The 18,667-nt window shown below is 43.6% G+C and overlaps 1 long non-coding RNA gene across 1 annotated transcript; it reads left to right on the top strand.

Annotated features, from left to right (window-relative positions):
- Positions 1 to 1,765: 1,765 nt before the first annotated feature.
- On the top strand, positions 1,766 to 14,392 carry LOC144694692 (uncharacterized). Its single transcript, XR_013579811.1, has 3 exons — positions 1,766 to 1,866; positions 11,642 to 11,800; positions 13,360 to 14,392. It is a non-coding gene; the product is annotated as an uncharacterized LOC144694692 (long non-coding RNA).
- The last annotated feature ends 4,275 nt before the right edge of the window (positions 14,393 to 18,667 follow it).

Below are 18,667 nucleotides of genomic sequence, written 5' to 3'. Positions count from 1 at the left end.
GCGTCTGCAGTATTTTGCTTTTAGAAAATCAGGTAATGTTGTAAATTGCATGGTTAAACGTATTGGTAAGATCCAGGCAATCATGAAGCTTAATTGGAAAGAGGAAGATCAATTACTGAATGCATAACAGCATCACCTTTTAATATAAGTGGCTTACTCTCAAATTAAATCAACTTAAGAAGCCAAAGTAGTTTTGGTTGAGCTTGGAAATGGCTTCCAAGTCGACTTGCTTTAATAGTGCATTTTATAAATTGGTCTGTCCAGTACAGAACTGCACTGAACAGAAGTGTAAGCAACAAATTCAGCTGTGGGGACTGGCAGTCCCAACACAGTCTTCAACATTAAAATAAATCACTTAGGAAGTGCTGATCTCCATGGCAAATTCTCAATATGTACAGTTAAAGAGAGGAGTGTGAAATATTAGATACAATAAACATAGTGAGTGAATAAGTACTGGAGGGACCCGCATCCTTGAAGGTGGATAAATCACCATAGAACCATAGAACCATAGAACCATAGAACCATAGAACCATAGAAAAGTTACAGCACAGAAGGAGGCCATTCCAGATGGATTATATCCCCGGCTGTTGAGGGAAGCCAGGGAGGAATTCACTGCCTAAGTTGGTGGTTGAGGTTGAAATGCTCAACTCATTTAAAAGGTACCTGGATCTGCATCTGAAGTGCTGGAACCTGCAAGGCTATGGACCAGGTGCTGGAAAGTGGGATTAAAATTAGCAGCTAGTTTATCTTTTCTCTTTTTGGCTGGCGCTGACATGATGGGCTGAATGGCCTCTTTCTACACCGTAACTTTTCTATGGTTCTATGTACAATCATCACATGAATTGCTTAGCAGGAATGGAAATTCATAAAATCTATCTACCCTGTATAGGGCATTGTAAAATGCACTTGAAAATCACAGGCCTGAATTTTTAACATTGCGTGCAAACGCGATTGGCAGGACTGGAAGCGGATGTGGAACCCACTCCTGACTGCAATCGGCTGTTGACCGTTATTTCATGCTGGCTGGCCAATTAACTGCTGGCCAGCATGAAACACGCGCTGAGGCAGGCTCAGCGCTGCCAGCGGGGGCGGGAAGAGGGCGGGCACTGGGAACAGGAACTGTGCGGGTGGGGGATTTAAATGCAGCTCTCTGCAGGCTGGAAGTCTCCATTTAGAGCCTCAGGGATCTTCTTTGCAATGTCTGGGCTCCCTTACAGAATCAAGTGCTGCTTCACTGTGCAAGATGGCATTAACGCCTGGATCCTATGTCAGGTGTGACAGGAATGCCCAGATCCAGTTTGACCCCCATTTCTCAGATGAGTGCCTGAAGATCTTACTGGAGGCAGTAAATGACCGCCATCACCAAGAGAGCCTGGACGGAGGTGGCAGCCCTGGTCAGCGGCCATGACGTTGTACGCCAAACCTGGAACCAGTGCTGCAAAAGGTTCAATGACCTTCTACACTCTAATAAGATGAAAACTGATTCCAGTTGGACCCTTGGGTAGATGTCTTTGTGGCTGGCAACACATGTTGGTGCTCAGGGTGTGAAATGCAAAGCACAATGTGGCATATCATGTGCCCTGATAGATAATGGCTGACATGCATGTCGGGGTCACGTGCGACAATATGACGGACAACTGTTTCTGCAGTTTTGAGGGTGGGGAGGCTGTAATGTGGCGGCATTTTGCAGGGGACTAGTAGCAGCATTTCTTTCCCTTACAGGAGAAGAGGATACACAATTTGCTGGAGCAAGGACGGACTGGCGGGGGATACCAAACCTGCTTATCTTCAGTCAGGCGGAGGAACAGGCTTTGGAAATGGCCTGCGAGCATGGAGCCAGGTCCACAGGTCACGGAGAGGTGGGGTGTCGGATCAGGGTAAGAGTCCAATTGAAAGGGAAGAGATTAGTGTCGGGTCTCAGAGAAGTGGGGCTGTTGTTGTAAGACTGACATGTGAAATTCATTTATTCCCGTTGCTCATCCATTTGAAAGTATTTGCTCAGCCAGATGGCAAATATAATAAGAAAGCAGACTGTGTGCACTTAGGTTCCATAATGATGGTCGATGCTGACATTTTTGCTTCCTCCTCCTGATGCCTCATTACAATGACACCAACGGAACCCTGAAGACCACCCCCCCCCCCCACCCCCCACCCACCCCACCCCACCTTGGCCCTTAAGGAGGAACATCTGCCAGATGCACCCATGTCACGTCCTCCCTCTACACCATACACCAGCGCAAATATAGGCACGTCGGTGGGCATAAGTGTCTCGGATTGGATGGTAGTGCACAGTGCTCAAGGCACGTCATGCTCGGCTGAGGAGCTGGCGGATGCTGGGAATCCACAGGGCTCCAGAAGGCGGAGGAGTGCTGGAGCCCAGGGAGATGCTGAGTCCGAGGCAGTTGATGAGCCTCCGGAGTCGTTCATCAGGCGGCTGGTGCTTGAGGTCCGGCGGGAGGCACGCGAGGGTCTGGAAGATCTGAGGCCCTGCATGCCATTGTGTGTGTCTTGGAGGAGTCCATGTGGAGCATGAACCCTGTGTTGACCCAGAACTTAGAACGCAGAGCCTCTTCCATAGAGAGTGTGGCGACTCTCATGGAGAGGTAGATCCAGGAACTCAGTCAGGGGTTCCTGGGGCTGTGCTTGGACCTGCAAGCCCACACACTGGCAGTGATCTCAGCAGGTCACTGCCAGTGTGAGAGATGGATGAGGCACCTAGTAACTTTGCTAGATGCCCATCCATCAATGGTGAGCAAGGAGGTTCAAGCCAACCTCACCCTGGCAGACCAACTGCATGCCCCAGCTGCGGGCTCCTCTCAGGGTGCTCCGGATAAAGGCAGTAGCTCCTCCACCCCTCTGCCAGCGCCCGTTGCATCTGATGAGACCACAAAGACTGAGCAGTGCCCAGTCATGGCACTAGGTTCTCCCGCCCAGGCGGAGCCTACACAGGCTCCGGTGACCAGAGGATGGCTGCCAAGGTCATCAAGGCCGACAGGGCATCAAAGACAGCAGGCTGTCTCGAATCCAGCTGCCAGTGAGTGGGGGTGGATGGGGGGTGCACCAAGAGGTAGCACTCACAAACAGAAGTTTAAGTCACTCTGATCACATAAGGAGTTGTCACGGGTAATTCATGTTTCCTTGGCGTGTATGCACTGGTTCATTTGTACATTTGCCTTCATTATAAAAATGTTTCATTATGTGCAATGGTCTTAGCGTGCTTCATGTATTTGACAGGGAAGAGATCTGGAACTTGCAAGTGACACAGAAGAAGGGCTGCAAAGTTTATTTCAGCGGTTGGACCTTGACTTAAGGGTGACATGATTGCCTTATCATGAGAGATCAGTAAGGTAGCGTACCCTTTGCCATAACCTTGAATCTTGGTTTGGATGTCTAGCTGAAAGTCCTTTGGATCAAGGTCTCCTTGGTCTCCCTGCCTCCCATAAGGATTCTCACATCGGGATCCTGCTCCTCACCCTGGGGCTCCTTGAGCTGGTCCTCAGACTCAACACTTGAGCCATCCTCTGCGGCCTGTTGAGCAGGATCACTGTCTTCATCCTCCAATGGCTCCCCCTTTCACAGAGCCAGATTGTGCAGTGCACAGCAAACAGCAATAATAAGGAAAATGCACTCAGGAGGATATTGAAGTGATCCCCCAGAGCGGCCCAGGCAGTGGAACCTCATCTTGAGTAGGCCTATGGTCCTCTCAATTACTAACCTTGTGGAGGCATGACTGTGATTATAGCTCTCCTCGGCATCAGTCCCTGGGGGCTCCGCGGCATCATGGGTCACCTTTTCAGTGCATACACTTTGTCCCCAAGAGATAATCATCCAAACGAGCTGGAGCCATGAAAAGCCTTGGCACCTGGGAGTGACGGAGGATGTAGGCATCATGGCAGCTTCCTGGATACCTGATGCAATCCTGCAATGTTTGACTCTTGTGGTCACACAATCTGGACGTTAAGGGAGTGGAATCCCTTCCTATTGACGACAGCACCTGGCTACTCCTTTACGGCCGCATGCATGCGGTCAATGGCTCCCTGGATGCAAGGAAATCCTGCAATTGCAGCGATGCCTCTGGCTCACTCTGCCTGGCTGGCCTTGTCGGTCTGGAAATGAATGAAGGTGCTGGCCCTTCAGAACAGAGTGTCAGTGACCAGCTTGATGCAGCTGTGGGTAGCCAATTGGGTCACACCACATAGATCTCCCACTGACCCCTGGAAAGAACCTGAGGTGTAAAAGTTCAGAGCAACTGTCACCTTAAAAGCCCCTGGCATAGGGTGCCCACCTACAGTTGGAGGCGATCTCTGGACCAATCAACTGGCATATGGAGTTGACAGTCTCCCTGGAAAGGCAGAGCCTTCTTCGGCACTGAACCTCAGACATGTCCAGGTAGCATGGTCGCTGCCTGTAGATTCTTCCTGCTGGATAATGGTGCCTTCCCCAGACCCTTCTGCCTTGCACTTCCTGCTGGCCCTTCACCCTTTCTGGCTGCACCTCTCAATCCACAGGTCCCACTCTGGGTCACCGCCAGCAGGCAACTGGCCCTCTCCTCTTCTGAGGGGGTCCCTCCAGCAGAGTACACTATGCCTATTTCTGTGCTGATGTTTCCACAGGTTTCTGCGCTGAAGGGGCTTATTGTCTAAAGGCCTCTGCAAAGGCTAACAAAGCAGAGTTCTCTAGAACAACACAAAAATACCAGAAGCTATCGATAAACCAGCTCCAAACCACTCACAGCCAAACTATTCATCTTTGCATCTGCCTGTAGGCCTTTTATCCCACCCTGGATGTACAATCCATGAAAAACGTGGAGGCCGAGTGGCTCGTGCACTGAGCATAAAAGCGCACGGGCCACCTAAAATCCCAGTCAATTGCCATTTAAATCAGCTTAATTAGACCTTCAACTGTCGGCAGGCGCACTTCTGATATCCGCGCACGCCTGCCAACCAAAATATCGTGAGGTGGCGCAATAACATCAGGGTGCCCTCCTGACAGCATCACGTCCCATTTCACAAATCATTGGGACCACCGCGTGTCCGCACAGTGAGCGTAAAATTCTGGCCATAGATGGCTGAAATTTTAGTCACTATGTAATTTCCTTTCCTTTCATTTATTTTTTTCTTCCATTTTCTGTTCTTTGTTCCATACATCTGGCATGCTATTAGACTTTGTGTTTTTTAATTAAGAAACCAACTTGAGGGGTTATAAAGTGTAAGACACGGTTGTGGGTGAAAAGAGCAAAAGGGTTAAGGTAAATTTGGAAATAGAGATCTGGTGAAAACAAAGTTTTCCTGTAAAAGTCTGAAGTTTGCAGTTTTAAAAGTTCCACAGTTTTAAGAGAAAGAATATGTTAAGAGGGAGAGACTCTTTAATGTGCCTCGGTTTCAACATAATAACGATGTAGAAAAGAGGAAGAGCTTGCAGGAAGCTGTAATTTAGTTTAAAAGGACATGAAAGTTTAGAGGAGTCAGGGCTAGTGCAACCACTAGACATTCTAGGCAGGCGCCTAGGGTGGCAATATTTGGCGGCAGCAAAAAACTGAACTGGAGCCCCATAGAACTTTAAAATGATGTAAACAACTTTCTACAGGTGTCTGAAATTTCCACAGATGAATCCAAAACTCTGAAACTTTCTGAAGCTTTCCCGGCCCCACCCAACCCCTGCACATGCTTGTTAAACCTCCAATGACAGCAACCCCGTCACCTCTGTGTTCGCTGATCCACCAATCAAAATCTCCCTTTGTCCTTTATGCTTGCTGATCCACAAATGACAGCTTCCCCTTTCCCTGCTCTGCACCCACCCCAGGTGCTCATTGATTCTTCAATCACAGCTCCCTATTTCCCTCCGCGTGCTCACTGATCATCCAATCATAGCTTTCCCTTCCCTTGCCCCATCCCGCTCATGCTCACTGATCCTCCAATCACAATTCCCCCCCCCCCACCCACCTTCTGGCTCTCTGCCACCGCTCATGCTGCTTACCTAAGAGTTCCGTGTCTTCAACCAATCAGAAAGCTGCTGGGTGATCTCGTGGTGACGCAGGTGTTGAGGCATCTTGAGGTGTGTGGGAGAGTGCAAATCGAATGAGTGGTGCTGAGGAAACATGGTGCTACAGAACAGTGCGAGGCTGAGCACCATTTTATTGTATTCATGTTTGAAAGTTAATTTTGGGGGGGGAGGGGGGAGAGGCACAAGGTTAAAGGTTCACCTAGGGTGCTTAATGCTCTTGCACCGGCCCTGATATTAATATCTATAAAATAAAGGTCAAGAAAGATTACAGCAGAGAGAAAGGTAAAACAGCAATGGCTGATTAAGTGACAGACTTAGAGAGGGGTTCAATGTGCTTACCCAGATGTTTTTTTAATATATTTGTTCCTGTGAGCGATGCTGGAAAGGCCAGCATTTATTGCCCATCCTTAATTGCCCTTTAGAAGGTGGTAGTGAGCCGCCTTAACTGCTGCGGTCCATGTGGTGTAGGTACACCCACAGTGCAGTTAGGAAAGGTGTTTCAGGATTTTAACCCAGTGACAGGAAGGAATGGCTTTATAATTCCAAGTCAGGATGGTGTGTGACTTGGAGGGGAACTTGCAGGTGGTGGTGTTGCCATGCATTTGCTGCTCTTGTCCTTCTAAATGGTTGAGATTATGAGTTTGGAAGGTGCTGATAAAGGAACCTTGCCAAGTTGCTGCAGTACATTGGTGCCACTAGGTACTGGTGGTAGATGGCGTGAATGTGTGCAGTGGTGAATGGGGCACTGATCAAGTGGGTTGATTTGTCCTGGATGGCACGAGATTCTTGAGTGTTTCTGGAGTTGCAGTCATCCAGGAAAGTGGAGTAGTATTCCATCACACTCCAAGATGGTGGACTGGCTTTGGGGAGTCAGAAAATGACTTACTTGCTGCAGAATTCCCAGCCTCTGACCTACCCTTTTAGTCACAGTATTTAAAAGCCTGGTCCAGTTAAGTTTCTGGTCAATTTTAATTCCCAGGATGTTGATACTTGAGGATTCAGTGATGCTAATGTTATTGAATGTCAAGGGTAGATGGTTAGATTGTCTTTTGCTGGAAATGGTCATTGCCTAGCACTAATGTGGTGCCCAAGCCTGATTGTTGTCTAGGTCTTGCTGCATGTGGGAACTGACTGCTTCAGTATCTGAGGAGTCGCAAATGGCGCTGAACATGGTGCAATCATCAGCGAACATCCCCACTTCTAACCTTATGATGGAGAGAAGGTCATTGATGAAGTAGCTGAAGAGAGTTTGGCCTAGCACACTACCCTGAGGAACTCCCGCAGACATGTCCTGGAACTGAAGTGATTGACCTCACGCAAACAAAACCATTCTCCTTTTACTCAGTGTGACTCCAACTCCGAACAATGATTCCCATTGACTCCAGTTTTGCTAGGGCTCCTTGATGCCACACTCGGTCAAATGCTGCCTTGATGTCAAGAGCAGTCACACTCACCTCACCTGATGGAAATAGTATTCAAGTCTTGGACAGATTTAAACTTTATAGAGAGGAAAGAGTTTCTAAGGGGAGAATTAATGTTTGCACAAGAGAAGAAACTAAGCTTCTTGGAGGCAGCTTTAACAATTGGAGTTTTATGAGAGTTCTATTTGAGGTCAGAAAATGGTCATGAAGTTCAGTCATGTAATGCCCAGTGCACATGTATACTTCTGGTGTGGGCCATGTGGGTGCCATCTTGAGTTGGGCATTAGCATGGCCGCAGGGAGTATGCACTGATAGTGTGCAGTGTGCATCACTGACACAGATCATGATGTCAGTAGCGTGTAATGCTGATTTGGCGCCAGCATTGCCATTTTGGACCTCAAAGCTCCAGCTAATATTCTCTCTTAAGCTTGTAAGGCTGAATATGTGACCAGCAGTAGGAAGGAACCCCCTGCCACCAGCATTATTTACAGGGATCATCAGCGGCTTTCAGGTTAGTTTCTGATTAATTTCTATTGACTCTTTGAGTTTGTAGAAGTGTTCAGTGATTTTTTTTTTGTTCATAAGAAACAGGAGCAAGGGTAGTCCATTTGGCCACTTGCTGCTTACACCACTTGCTCCCAGTCAGGGATGCAGTAATTTTCATCCTCTTTGGCCTACAGCATGGCAGGGAGAATGAACAGAGGTGTTATAGAGCAGCTCAAGCTGCTGGAATAGGGAGAAGGAGGAAAAGGAGAAGGAGGGCTCTCAGCAGGAGGCCTTGTCTGCTCAAGGTGTTTTGAAAGGAGGTCTTGTGGCACACTGATAGCACCCATGCCTTTGAACCAGAAGCTCTACATTCAAGTCCATGACTTGATGTCCAAGAAAGGTGTGTTCATAATACTATCAAACAGATTGAGTATCTATCTGAAAATCCTTCCAATTTATACCAATGGCAGGTGGTAAGCGCTGGAGAGATTCCTGGTCGACCAATGTGATGGAAAGAAAATTGGAGCCTCTACCATTGCTATTTGTAGTTTTGGACTATAACATGCATGTAAAAGTGCATGTTACCACAGCAACTCGGACTCCTTTTCGGGGATTTGGGCTGTGGGGGTAAGACAGACTGCCGGTGTGGATTAGATTGGTGCCAACAGCATGGAGTTTGATCCCTGTTCTGGCTGGGGTGGATTCAGGTCCTGCCTCCTTGTCCCACCCATGGTGGAGATCGTGGCACTGTGGGTCGGGCATACTTTCGGGCCGAGAACAGAAGAAGAATAAGTGCTCAGGAAGCAATTCTCCTACCTCAACCTCAGCAGGATACAGTGTGTCAGATATTTCCACTTGTCTAAGAAGGTGCTCATTGAAATCTGTCACCTGCTGCAGCCACAACTGCAACCTCAGAACAGCGTGTGGGCGGGCGGCATTGCCAGTGAATGTGAAAATGAGCCTGGCAATTAGCTTTTATACATCCAGCTCCTTCCAGACAGGTGGTATTTGCAGTATCTCTCAGGTTGTTATTGATTGTTACATAAGGGAGCTCACTGAGGCTGGGTAAGCAAAGACACTGAATGCATTTCATTCTGTCTTGCCAGAGAGAAGCAGGCAGAGAAAGCATGTGACTTTGCAGGGATTGCAGGCTCCTCCATGGAGCCGCTGCCTGATCAGGTTGCAATTCTTGGGTATCTGAAAGAAGAAAGGCACAACACTGTGTTGCAGTGAGTGAGAGGGGCAAAGGAAGAGGCATGTCCTTACATCATCTGAAGCTTGTAAGTCAGAAAAGATTGTTGGTTGAGAATGAAGTGGGATGTGAGAAACAGGATTAGGTTTGAGCATAACATTACCTTTGGTGGTTTCAACCCCACTGCTTGCCACAGCCTCAATCGTGGCCACTGCAATAATGGCAAGCACTGTCTCTTCCATGGGTAAAGGACATTCAACTGTGCCTGTCCCCCACCAGTTAGTTGCTGCTGCCTCTGATTATGCATTATCTTGACCTGCAAGAGAAAGGGAAGTATGGGAGTGTGTATGATGCAATCTGTTTGGCTGATGTGGCTAACGTGGTTGAAATCTGGTATGAGTATGATTGACTCAGGTTGAGATGAAGCTATGAATGTTAGGTATGAGACCTGATTGATAGAGTTTGTTGGTAGGTGAGTGACGGGAGGGTCGTGAATGGAGCAGTCTCTGAGGTTGGCAAATCTGTTGATAGGATTTGGCATTTGTAGATGCATTTACTGGCCTTGACCACTGTTGTGAACTCCTTGTGGCACTGTTACCAGGACCCTAGGCTAGGCTGACAGCAGCAAACATGGCAGCTACCTGTTTCCATTGTCTTCGACCTTCAATATCTGTTTGGAGGATCTTCTAGCCCACTGTGAATAGAGAACATCAAAATATAGGAGGTTAGACATCACTCCTCTCCATCTTTTATATTAAGGCCTCCATGCAGTGTTTGGGTACCTTAGTGCATCAGGGAAGAGAAAATGCTCCATCAGTCACTCTTCTGACAGACTTCAGCCACTTGCAGCACCTGTTCCAGCCAGAATGCATCTCCCCTTTAAGAGGTGCAAGCTGGCTTTAAGTAGTGCAGGCTAGCTTTAAGTGTGAGATGCAAGCCTCGAATGAACTTGTGTCCCCTACTGAGACATGCAGCGAATCAACAATATGTTTAACACTGGGTTGCATGCTGCAATCAGTTAAATAAGCAGGCAGCATGTAGTTTACATGTTACCTACATCGGAAGCATTAGGCATGGGTTAATCATGCTTTGCAATTCCCATGTCCCATTTGCTGGGGCTATCCAATTTTGCCCCCTATGAGTTCTAGAAAGCTTATGGATGACGACATGCCAAGAGCGAGCCATCAAACTGAGAGGATGCACTGGTCAGATGTAAAAGAGACATCTAGAAATGACCATTGAACCACTGAAAGAAGCAAGATTTGTATTCTATTATTGAAGGGTGTAGAACGCTTAATGATTGAGCAATTTTACATAAGATGAGAAGAGGTTGTGAGCTCAGGGCATTTGACCTGAAGGCAGTTGATGAATATGGACTGGGAGCCACAATAAAATATAACGTTTGGAGGAAATCATTAATATGGAGATGGAATAGGATGAGAGATCTCACATACACCGCGGAATTAAAGTCAAAGGAGTCAGAGGATGAGCTACAAGTTGCTCTGCTGAGTCCAGTGATTCAAGAAGTGAGATGGTCATCAACACAGCTTTGGTGGAGGGTCATATGGATGTAATTTGTTAAAAATTCCACAGTTCTGGGCTACCTCAAATCATCAGGGACAGTGACAGATAATTCACCAGAGTTCAAAAATCAACATTGGGGAGCAAGAGTGCTGCAAACCATACTGATAATCATGAATTATGTCAAAACTGCTGATACCGACAAGATTAGGGATAAAATGATTATGACTAAATCTCCAAGGAAGTAAGCTGGATTGAGAGAAGGAGATGGAAGAGCCATGGCTCGTACATCCTGGGGAAAGTGGGAAGAACATTACTGGAACCAAAGATCTTATTGGAGTACAGGAGGAGAAAATCCGGCAGAGCTGGCGGGTCTGACACTTGATATTTAGACCATAAGACCATAAGACGTAGGAGCAGAAATTAGGCCATTCGGCCCATCGAGTCTGCTCCGCCATTCAATCATGGCTGATAAGTTTCTCAACCCTATTCTCCCGCCTTCTCCCCGTAACCTTTGAATATTTCCATAAATGGTCCAATAGAACGGAATAATTGAGGGAGGTGCTTTACCAGAGCCCTAGAGATTTGCATTGGAGAAGAAGAGTGAACAAACACAGATCCGCTTGCTTTTGACAGAGTTAACAATTCCTACACTGGGACGGCAGAGGAATGGGGGAAAAACGGAGATAACTTAGAGAACATTTTGAAAAGTGACCAGGGTAAGCAGGAATGCTTATGGCTGCTGATGGTTCTTTTTAACAAAGCTATGTTTAGTAACTCTAACAATGATTTTTACCGAAGTTAGCAGCAGAGTTAAAGGTGATAAGTATATTATTGGTGCAGATGAACTGCGCCCTCCCAACACAACAGCAATGCAGTTAAGCAATTAGATGTTCACCGCTCGCTAAAATGTTAAGTCTAATAAAACTGAAGCAGAAATTTGACCATTTGGAAGTGATGAAAAATGGCTTAATGAATGGTTCGGGAGTTTAACGAGGAGGCTTCCTTGTTGCTGTAGGTGAACCAGAGGGAGTTGTCTGACTGTCTCCCAGTTCCAGACAGAATGTTTCTACCGAAACACGAGATGCAACGAAATAGCAGAGATCGCAGGGAAAATGCTGGCGGGTGCTTTCCAAGGTGGAGCAAAAGGTCTTTGGTTCACTGCAAGTTAGGAAAGGTAACTTTTGGATTTTCTTCTCCGTATTTGAAAATGAACGATTAATTCGATGAATTGCAAGTTAACATGCGAATTGTCTCGATGTCTATCATAATTTCATATAATTTCAATACTCCAAAGTGACAAGGATGAAGTAACAATTTCAATTCTCGCTGGATCCCTGAAAATCTGAATTACTTACCCACCCTTAGTAATGTCTCTGGAAGACATGAAGCTGCGATTGGATCAGGTTCCTTTGGTTAAATAGTAAAACCCGTAACACGTGGCACGATTACCTCTCTGCTAAGTGAATTTTTTTAAATATTCGTTTAGTCACAGACAACAGGACTGCTACAAGAGGACATGCTACAACAAGCATGCGAGACATGCTACAACAGGACTGCTACAAGAGGACGCGCTACAAAGTCGATCACAAAAAGTGCAAATGTTGGCTATCTAAAATATAAACAGAAATACACTGCAACATAAAATAAATAGATACGAATTGCGGTGCTATATCTTCAACAGAAGTGAATGCTTTTCTCTAGCAATGTTTTCATTTCATGATATTCTAAAACTTACTTCCTAGTCACGGTCATTCTGCCTAAAGTCGTGCATTCAGAAATGTGGCTCCATTCCCACCAAATCATTAAATTAGTGGAATTGTAACGAATAATTTATTGAGATAAGTCTAATATTTGGTTGTCTCTGCTTTTGAGCGCGGCGCCTTTTTACTGCAGCATGTTTTAAGGACAGTAAGCAAACAGTGCGTTTCCAGTTTCTGTACACGGTCGGGCGCAACATTAGTAAAGGGCATTATGAAGTCCAACAACTCACCGCTAATCAGTAATCTAACATTTTGTATTAGATAACATTTGTAAATCTATTAATTTTTTACCGACAGCGGTGTACGTGCTCGTATTTATTCTAATCTTCTTCAAACACCGCAGTTCAACAGTAATCAAAAATCTTAATACATGGAACGATCTGTTTTGTAAAGGACGGACTAACATATCCCTCCAGTTAGATCATTCTTTTATTCTCGGAATGCAATCAGACTGACCGAATAGTTAATAGAACTGCAATTGTTCAAGGTCGATGACAGTAAGGGGGGTTGACATGGGTCGATAACAGTACTTTCAGCCACTTCAACACATCTTTTGAACAGTGTGTGCTCGTTGTAGTGAATAATACAGCCAGTTATCAACTCATTTACTGTTAAGACATTGCAGGACATAATCGTCACCAACATTGACATTGCCTTTTCCTGTATTTCCCCTTTCTGCAGTTCTGTGCGAATGAGATCTGGATTTTACATGCCTCTTTTATATGTGATATTCGGCCCCTTTTCTATTTGTTAATCTGACTCTGCCAATGTGAGACATCAATGACTTTACTGTATGTGGATTTGTGTCTACTGCATTGGACATGACAATCACTGGCAGGTTCATTTGACTTTCCAAAAATTTGGCAAGTCCGTTTAAATAGATACTATAACAAAACACAATGATCAAATGTGTTATTTTCTGAACTGATGGCTGATGTAATTGCAACGTTAACTAGGTTCTTGTTTTCCGCAGATAGTCTTGGCCTGCTGAAGATTTCAATTTTCTTTTTCTCTTTCAGAGTTTCAGAGCTCTTTCAGTTTTTTGTAACATTTGTCAAGTGTTACTACACATCACACAGGAACTAAACAGCAATTGTCGTTCATATTGGAATTGAATTACATCTTGGGATCCGGTGGAGAAATGCAAACTACATCCTTGGCATCGCTCAATTCAATTTCATTTCGAAGAACAAGCTAAGATACAATGATAATGTTCAGCGACTAAACAGGAAAACAGGGGGTTAAGTACTGGACCAATAGTAGACGCTGCTGGATATATAAACCTATTACATTTCATTGCGCAAGCGAAGTAGGTTAATAACACGGATTTATCTCGCATCAAATCATATTGTTTTCCAAATAATCCCATTCAATAATGGTAGGTTTTAGCAAAGGAAGCGAAACGACTGAAGGCTAACATCGCCCAAATGCCAACATAGTCAAGTTTTTTATTCAACCTGTATAGTTCATTCATTTTTTTAAAGAAAATGTAAATGTGTTCATATCAAAGTAGTGAAACTGTATAACATATCCATTAGTATCTGTAACTTATACTGTATAGTATATTCATTAATCTCTAACTTATACTGTATAATATATCTATTAGTATAGGTAACTTATACTATATGACATATCCATTAGTATCTGCAATTATACTGTATAATATATCAATTAGTCTCTGTAACTTATACTGTATAATATATCCATTAGTATATGTAATTTATACTGTATGACCATATCCATTAGTCTCTGTAATTTATACTGTACAATGTATCCATTAGTATATGTAATTAATTATACTGTATGACATATCCATTAGACTCTGTAACTTATACTGTGTAACATATCCATTAGTATGTGTAATTTATAATGTATAATATATCAATTAGTCTCTGTAACTTATACTGTATAATATATCTATTAGTATATGTAACTTATACTGTATAATATACCAATTAGTCTCTGTAATTTATACTGTACAACATATCCATTAGTATCTGTAATTATACTGTATATGTTCATTAGTATCTGTAACTTATACTGTATAATGTATCCAATAGTATCTGTAACTTAATCTGTATAACATACTCATTAGTATCTGTAATTTGTATGTTATAACATATCCATTAGTATTGGTAACGTGTACAGTATAGCATATTTAGTAGAATCTGCAACTCGCATTGCACAACATATCACTTATCCATTAGTGTTTCTCGCTCAAACTATATAGATTATGCATCAGTAGTTGTAACTTGCATTTTATAGAATATCCATAATGCTGTAACATTAAAGCCTTGTCAAATTTCAAGCAAAACTAACTCTTACAAGTAGCAGCATTATTTAGGGTTTTGTTACATATATGATGCCAAAGACAGAATATGCATGCAGGGATGTAAAAGTAACTATGGAACAAAGTAGCTTAACTTCTAATTATCTTTGACAAATGTTGAACAAATTTGCACTTTCCTACATTTTAAGTGCATTGATCCAGCGAACCTGGCTATGAATTGCTAAAGACGTAAGGCGTGACTCTAAATGAAAGCTGTTATTGACTGTAATGACAACCTGTGCACTGCAGTCTGCATTTTGTTTTATTTCAAACGCCACTGTAATTTGTTCTCTTTGCATTATATATTAGGAAGCATCAATATTTGCCAATGTTGCTGGCAGTGCCAAAACAAGAGGAGCAAAATGTATTCTTCACAAATATCACCACTAATTGCATACCTGTATCTAATTATATGTATATATAAAATCAAACCAAGCTTTATCAAAATGCTTTTGTACCCTGTAACCAACCATCTTTCCAATTTTGATACCATGCCTACATTTAAATGGCAAATCTCATGATCTGTATCAATTTTTCAAGGACAGTTTTATGAAAAAGAAAGCACATTGATTTTAATGTACATTTTCTGTCAATTAGAAAATCTGTGTTTAAAAAAGTGTGTTGATAACAATGTTGTAACTAGTAGCAGGGTTTTATTTGGTTTGATATCGTACAGGAGGAGAATGAACTTTAATTGATATTCGTTAATCTGAGGTACTTCAGTCATTTCAATTGTGTACTGAAATACCTGAAATCTAATATGTGAAAGGATATCAATTTGGAAACTCATTTTAAAAGAGTTAGAAGTTGTTTATATTGATTTAAAGTAGTTATAATAGAAGCAAAGTCCTCTATAAGAGATGAGTTAGCATTTGCCCTTTTTGTGTGTCTCTTTTTTGTAGTGGCTGCATTCTCTTATAGAACAGATTACTAAAACATAGAATAGATATCCATGTAGTCCTTTAAAAGGGTGATTGATGTGAGAAGAATATGTCTAGTTAAAGCAGCTGGGATGATAATGAGTAATAATTGGTCTTAAGGAGTTACAGAATTATTTTCTTTAAAGTTTTTCTTTAATTGGGCATGGTTTCTTTTGCCTTTCCCAAGCAAGTGTGTGGTTAGAGGTAGGTAAATGCTGCATATGTGGCTGTACCCTAGTTCAGTGGGTCTTAAAACCCTGCAGCATTGTAAAGGCACATTTCACTTTGTTTGTACAGAGAGAAGGAACAAGTGGTATCCAGCTTCATCAAGATGTCAATAGTTGGGCACAGGAGATTATGCTGGATAAAGTATATCCTCTTCCCCTTAGATGGGTACTGCATCCTGGAGAGCTAGAAAAGAGGTTAAACAGTTGGTCATCTACCATGCTATTGCTGCAGAAATACACCAGACCTGGCTGTAGTGCAGGACAAATCCACTGACTACAACAGATCTGCTAAGGTAGGAAATCCAACTCAACATTTCCCATTGTTTCAACTGTGCAGAGGATGACCCACACCATTGCTTTCCCTCAAACAGTCATGATTAAGGAGAAAGGAAGACTTCCTTTCCCCTGACAACTTCTTTATCTATTGTAATAACATGAAGCTTGTTCCTGTAATCTTACACAATTTTGTCAGCAGACAAACACATGCTTCAGACAGAAAGTCTTTTATTTACCCCTTTTAAATTTTCTGCAGGAGAAGACTGCATTTAAGAGAGAGTTGTATAGAAGGAAAAGCTCCACCCCACACCACCCCAAACTCCAGGTTCCCTTTTAAAGGGGCTGCAAAAGAAATTATAGTCAGGAATCTGCAAGGAGTAGGAGATGGGGAGGAGAGAGAGGATATTTCTGCCTTCTGTTTTCATGCTCTGTTCCTTGATTCGCTGCCTCATTTGCTTTATCTACAACAGCCAATGAATATTAAAGCTTTGTCTTGCATTGCATTGAAAATGACTTAGCATGCATTTGCCATCCACGCTACATCATGATCCTTGTCCCTCTTTTAATTCCCTGGTGCACCAGATGATTCACAGGTTGGGATACAGGGAAAGACCTTTGGATAATGTGCCCAGGAGCTTTCAGCAGTTGGTGCTATGTGTGGTGGAGTTCTGGTGTATGACATTGAAACTCTCTAGTTTGCCCGAGTGTCCATAATCACTGCAGGGCCACCTGCAGTAAAGTCCACCATAACCGACTCCGTAACACTTTGTAAAACTATCTGTCAGGATTATTCACATAGTAGCCATTCAAGTCCTATTATCTCCTTCACCTCGGATAGTCTGGAAGATCATATGTATAAGGGTACAATGTTGTCTTTGAGTCTGCTCTCCAATAGATCGGTGGATATGCTGAGACAGCAAGGGCAGGTTTGTAACTGGCCTGAATGATATTGCTGTCTCTCTGGATGACAACTACTCTGTACTCCAAACAATGTCTGTACAGGTGCCAGAAAATTTTGCATCATCAGATTATCCAGCAGTACAAAGTCGAGCAACTTGCTGCCAAGATAACTGTGTTCATAGAGATCAACAATCACAACCTCACATCACCATCTCAAAAGCTTTGATTGCAATTCAGCAACCAGTCCCTCCCATGCTCCACTTATTGAGGGAGCACCCTTTAAAAGCATCAGGTTAGACACTACAACAAAACATTAATGGATGCAAATCAATAACAAGACAGAAAAATGGAGCAATAAAATGAGATGGCACTTCTTTTGCATTGTGTACAGAGATTTCTCCTACAATGTGAGCAAAGATTGAAATCTATGGGGGAATGGTCTTGGCAGCATGGAGTAGATATTTTATGTGGTGTGGAAGATGCATCTTTGTAGTAACTGGCAATGGTAGCTAATACTAGGGAGTCATATGAAGGACTCCTTCAGTAATCAGATCTTGCTGAACAGCTCTGGTAGTTGACAATTCTTCCTCAGAATCATTCTTAACATTTTCCCTGTTGTGTAAGTCTTTACTCTTTAGTTGGCTGAAGGCAATGCTTCCCCTGTTAGCTACATATGAAGTCTTAATTCCACAGCAAGGTTGTGTGCATGCAACAAATTATGACAATTCATGATACTCTGGCTGTGTTGTATTGGAGAAAGCCTGTAAAGGCATCTGAATCAAAACCAGAAAATGATGGAAACTCATAGCACAAGTCAGCATCTGTGAAATTAACAATTCAGAGATGTATTTATGCCCTCATTGTGCCCGTGTTCAGCAGGTGTATGTGGATGTTCTAAATGTGTCTTGACCAAGGCCACAATAGATAGCCTTAGTCTCCAAGGAACCAACCATGCATTTATTATCCAGGGTAAAACAGTGGTAGAATGGAGAACTGGCATAAGAGAAAGGCATGATGGCAGCTGCCACAAAAACAGGCAGTGACTGGCATGGCCCTGTGCAGATGGTGGCAGGAGTAGGTGAATTTTGACGGCCTGAAATACTTTGTGATTCATGAATAATGTAGGGCTGTGGTGAGGAGCACTGAGGCAGCATGTGCAGTCTATGGTCCATTGACTCTGAGGATTCTGTGCAATATCTTCCCCTGTTCCTTCTGCATGTAAATAAAAAATGTTATGAAGGTGTTTGCTGTTGAAGGCAAGCTATTTATCACCTGCATGAAATCTATAGGACCCCCAAAGCTGTTGGAGGCATAAAGAGTTGAGACCTTGACTGCAATAGCCAGTGTGGTGTTTGAGCTGGAGATTGGTTGCAGATCAAATTGGATCAGGCAATAAAAGGTGTTTCTCACTCGCTCCATGGAGAAGTATAGCCTCCTTATGAATCAATCTTTGGTTAATCACCTGTACGCTCAGTTACCATACCTCAAGCAGCATCCCTGTTTCCTCCTCTTCCTCCTCCTCCAATTAGGCCAATTATAATTACACCTGAATGACACCTCTAAGTGCAAAGGGTAGAAACAATGGCCTTACAGGCATTATGACTGCGAATGCCCTTCACTCACCATTTT

Source organism: Cetorhinus maximus, chromosome 20 (genome assembly GCF_964194155.1).
Source record: "Cetorhinus maximus chromosome 20, sCetMax3.hap1.1, whole genome shotgun sequence".
NCBI lineage: Eukaryota > Metazoa > Chordata > Chondrichthyes > Lamniformes > Cetorhinidae > Cetorhinus > Cetorhinus maximus.
This window is presented reverse-complemented; position numbering and strand designations above follow the sequence as displayed.